Genomic DNA, 5021 nt, shown 5'->3' with positions numbered 1-5021 from the left:
GGATGGATAAGAAAGAAGCATACATGCTATCCACTATGCATACTTCAGAGTTTGCAAAGGTTGTTAGGCGTGGAGGACAGAAAATTCAAAAACCCGTATGCGTCATAAATTATAATAATTGTATGGGTTCTGTCAACAAAGCAGGTATGGTGATTAGTACTATAAATTCGACACGTACCGTAAATATTTTTTCCATTTGCTGGACATGTGCGTATGGAATGCATACTGTCCATATAAACATAACACGCGAAAACCGATATCTATAACCAAATTTCACTTGGAATTAATCCGACAAATATTGCAAAAATATCATATGAACACTACTTATCATCATCAAAGAGGCAATAACAATCCATTACGGCTAATAGAACGGCACTTTCCTTCACTGTATAAACCACTAAGACAAAACCGAAATAGAAGTTGCGTTGTTTGCACCGCAAACGACAAAAGACGCGAGACTCGATATGAATGTAAAGATTGTAATTTTGGTTTCTGCGTTTAACCTTGCTTTAGAATCTACCATACAGAGTTATATTACTAAGAATTATTGTATAATTCGATATCTAATTACCTTAACTTAATTTTTATTTATAATAATAGTAAAATTTGTTAATATGTAAATTTCTGAATACCCACAATATACTCATTTTGGTTTTTTCTGACCTAATGACTCAATCTTCATATCTTAAATACATAATAGTACAATAAAGTGTAATAATTCGATATTTATCGAAACATAGTAAAATAATGTTTTTCAAAGAATAAAAGAATTATCTCAAGGTGTTTATACAACAAAGAATATAAATTTATCATGTTATATTTCAAGTATTCGGGCCAAATATGTAATAATTTAAAAAATAATAATTGTTGTTAAACCACAGTATAAAGTATATATATGTCGAAATATTGTTAAAACGTAAAAATAGTTTTTATATATAAAAAAATAAATGAAAAATAAAATAATATTTTGTAAATCGTATTCGTGGAACTGTATGCGTACATACATATTTAAATAAATTTGATTAAGCCGACATTTGAAAGTCGTTTATCTATATAATATGACGAAACAGATGTTACATAACTCTTAAAAAAGTATACATACAAGAAAATTCGAAAGTGCCATTGAAAGACGTAAGTGCGAACATCGAAGACTACTACCGATGCGCAATGTGCACACTGCGCGGCATGGTGCCCCGTTCAGTGGCGCTACTCCCGCGGAACGGATTACCGTAGCGAAAGGGTTAAGAGCGACTGGATGAGAAGGAAAACCATCGGTAGAAGAGGAGGACAACGTCCGGATCGGAAACGGAAGACGGCGAAAAAAACCGACTTAGCTGGTAGGGTATATAATCACTATATGGATAGAAGATAATAATACTGAATTTAATAAATCTATTAGATACCTCGGGGTACACTTCGATAAAGGGCTGGGGGTAACAACACACTGCCGTTACCTTAATGATAATATCGGTCCATTGTTCGCAAAGCTAGGTAGATTAGCAGGTAAAGAATGAAGACTCCGTCACTGCGCCCTCCGGGAGATTTATCGCGGCGTGTTTACACCAACGGTTACGTACGCGGCAGCAGGATGGTCCGATCTCTGCACGGAAAGGGATCTTAAAAAGCTGAGCGCGACCCAACGATCGGCCCTCATCTCAGACACATCCTCGTATCACACGCCACGGAATCTCTCTGCGTCGCAGCAGGAGAGCCTCCGATTGATCTCCTGTTATTTAAACGGAGGAGATTACACGATATTAGGAAACATGGGAGCATCGAGACAGCGACCCGGAAACTGAAAGGCACGAAGCTAAAGCGCGCGATAGTAAAACAGGTTGATGAAGAAATCTTTAGGAATTGGTAGTCTATATGGGAGAATTCCTCCAAAGGAAGGACGACATTTGCTTTTTTCCCGGACATCAAGAAAAGGATGGGTGCCCGTTTCGTCTCTCCAAACCACTTTTCAACGCAATTTCTTTCAGGTTATGGGGCATTCAAGGCAAAACTAACGTCGCTGAACATCATCAGGGATGGAACATGCGAGTCTGGCAAAGAGGACACGGTTTCGCATCACATCATTGAATGTCCGATTTTTGAACCTCAGAGAGTCGCTCTGGAAGAAATTCTCCATGAAAGGAGTTGGTCAGAAGCAGCGAGACATCTTGTCTCCACGGCCGAGGCCTTTTCCCTTTTCGCGGAATTTGTAAAGAAACCCTCTTCATTAAGGATAATTAGTTAATGAATCCTGTTCAGCTGGGATTTTCGGAGTTCTGGTGATGAGAGTGGGTGCCTGTAATTTTCTCAGGTTAACTCACTTTCGAACAGGATAGGGTCGGAGACGCTCGCATGCATCTCCCTTTTTTTTTTACACTATTACCCAACATTACCTAAAACCTGCTATCTTACTAACCCTATCCTATCCTACGAAACGAGTGTCAAGGAACGTGGCACTGTGAGCGGGCCTCCCCGTGGTTCCCCGTGGGCACGGCCAGCATCAGCGTGGTGACTCGTTGCAGTGAGGATGTTGGTCGTGGCTAAACCGCTCACCCTGTCTCGCCGGCAGGAGTTTTGGGTTTTTCCGAGCCCGGTTACTTGGTTGTGGTGGCTGCTGTAAGTAGGCGGTTTTGTAGCGTATGACCTAATGGGCGAGGTAGCATAGGTGCAGGCACCCTACGGGTGTTCATCTTCACAATATACTGTCTCTATCTACTTTCTAGCGAAACCACTGCCAAGGGAACGTTGTTGGAAAAATTAGCGGGGAATCAAGACGCTGTTGACTTTGACTCTCGTCTGGCTCTGTAAGGAGACATGAAAGGTGTAGCATAAGTGGGAGATGGCAATATCGCCCGTGAAATACCATTACTTTTATCGTTTCACTCGAAACCACATACCTCGTCACTTAGCAACGATGAAAGACAAAATTTAGTTATAGACGCCACTTCAGTTAGTTTCTGATAACTCATTTACCCCGTACAGTTGTAACTGTTGCATTGGCATATTGTCGTATTAAACTTATAGTGTATGTAATTTTCATATTGTTATTTACCACTGTTTCATACTTTAAAAATGTGTGCAAATTTTAAAGAAATTATTACAAGAAACGACAGCGATGACAACTTGGATGAAATGGCAGATTTAAATGACATTTATGACGACAAAATACAGGTACCACACGAATATGTTCTACTGTCATCAGATTCGGAAGATACAGAGAATAGCATAAATAATGGGATAGTTATATGTAGAAGGAAAAATAAACGGCAAGAATACTTAGCACATCTTCCGATAAGGATGATTTAAATTCAAATTCGAATTTAGAAAGATCCGACTTGAATGAAGTTCTTCCAACGTTGTCATGGTCGAAAAACGATTTCAAGCCCACACTACATGCATTTAACGATAAAAATTCTGGAGTAAAAGGAAATTTAACTCCAGAAGCTACGCCTTTAGATCCTTTTCAACTCTTCTTTTCAGAAGGGTTAGTTTCACATTAAAGGGTTAGTTACTGAAGAAACGAACAATTATTATAAATTTGTTATTGAAAATACAACATTTAGAACGTATTCTGTTATTAATACTTGGAAAAACACACCAATATGTGAGATGTACGGATTTTGGCTATCACGATGTTAATGCCGCGGATGAAAAAATTGACTCTAAAAGAGTATTGATCGACCGAAGACATGTTAAAAACTAATATTTTTCGAAGAACTATGGCGAGCGACAGATACATGACATTATTGCAAACGTTGCATTTTAATGATAATAATGTACAAAGTGATGATCCATTGATAAAAATACGATCTAGAATTGATATTCTGAAGAAATCTTTCTCACAGTCATTTTATCCGTACAAAGATTTGTGCATTGACGAAAGCCTTACGTTATTCAAAGCTCGGTGTTACTTTAAAAAAGTTATTCCGTCCAAAATAAGTAAATTTGGTATCAAACAATTTATCTTGTGAGACTGCACAACAAACTATGTATTAAATTATATAGTATATACCGGAAAAAATACAGATATTATAAGTAATTCTACAGCCATTGGGCAATCGACAGATGTTATGACACTTTTACATTCATACCTTGAAATGGGCCATACATTGATAACAGATAATTGGTACACAGGCCCTCATTTATATAATGTACTTCATGAACATAAAACTAATGCGTTTGGGACAGTACGGAAGAACAGAAGAGATATGCACCATGAGATATGCAAGGGAAAATTGACAAGAAGGCAATTTGACTACAGATGTTCAGATAATTTATTGGCATTGAAGTGACGAGATAGAAATGATGTATGGATGTTATCAAGTGCTCACGAACCGAAAGTGATAGAATCTGATCAAAGAAATTATGTTACAGGATCGCCCAAGTTAAAACCAGAATGTGTTGCAGATTACAACATCAAAATGGACTCTGTAGACCACGTTGACATGGTTCTAAGTACAATTAATTCATGCAGAAAATGTCTAAAGTGGTATAAGAAGTATTTTTTCCATTTAGTAGACATCTTATTATATAACTCGTATGTCCTGTATCAATGTGTGACAGGTAAAAAACAGCAATATAACGATTTTCATATGTCACTAATCAAACAAATTCTGCAAAAATACCATCAAAATTGAAAACAAGCGGGCGGTGACAAAAGAAGCGTAGAAATCCTACCATTTCGTTTGACTGAGAGACATTTCTCTTCAAAAATTTTGAATGCAGAGAGAAAATCGACAAGAAGGAAATGTATTGTCTATAGAAGACAGCAAAGAAGGAAGAATACACCATATGAATGTAAAAAATGCGACGTCGGATTATGTGTTGATACTTGTTTTGAGATTTATTATACGCAAATGAATTATTAATTTTCCTATTGTTTTTTTCTAAAAATATCAATGTATTAAATATTAATTCCTTAATTTATATATAAGAAAAATGACGCAAAATCACGGCACACTTTGTTTTGGACCAACGCCTATACGAAAAGGCGGCTCGAGTAAGCGGCGCGCATGCGTAAAGCTGTT

The 5021-nt window shown here is 37.4% G+C and overlaps 1 pseudogene; it reads left to right on the top strand.

The window, feature by feature from the left end:
* Positions 1-4064: 4064 nt before the first annotated feature.
* On the top strand, positions 4065-4631 carry LOC124428619 (annotated as a pseudogene).
* The last annotated feature ends 390 nt before the right edge of the window (positions 4632-5021 follow it).

This window comes from Vespa crabro, chromosome 13 (genome assembly GCF_910589235.1).
Source record: "Vespa crabro chromosome 13, iyVesCrab1.2, whole genome shotgun sequence".
Lineage (NCBI taxonomy): Eukaryota > Metazoa > Arthropoda > Insecta > Hymenoptera > Vespidae > Vespa > Vespa crabro.
The sequence above is the reverse complement of the archived record's forward strand: the minus strand, read 5'-3'. Positions and strand labels throughout refer to the sequence as shown.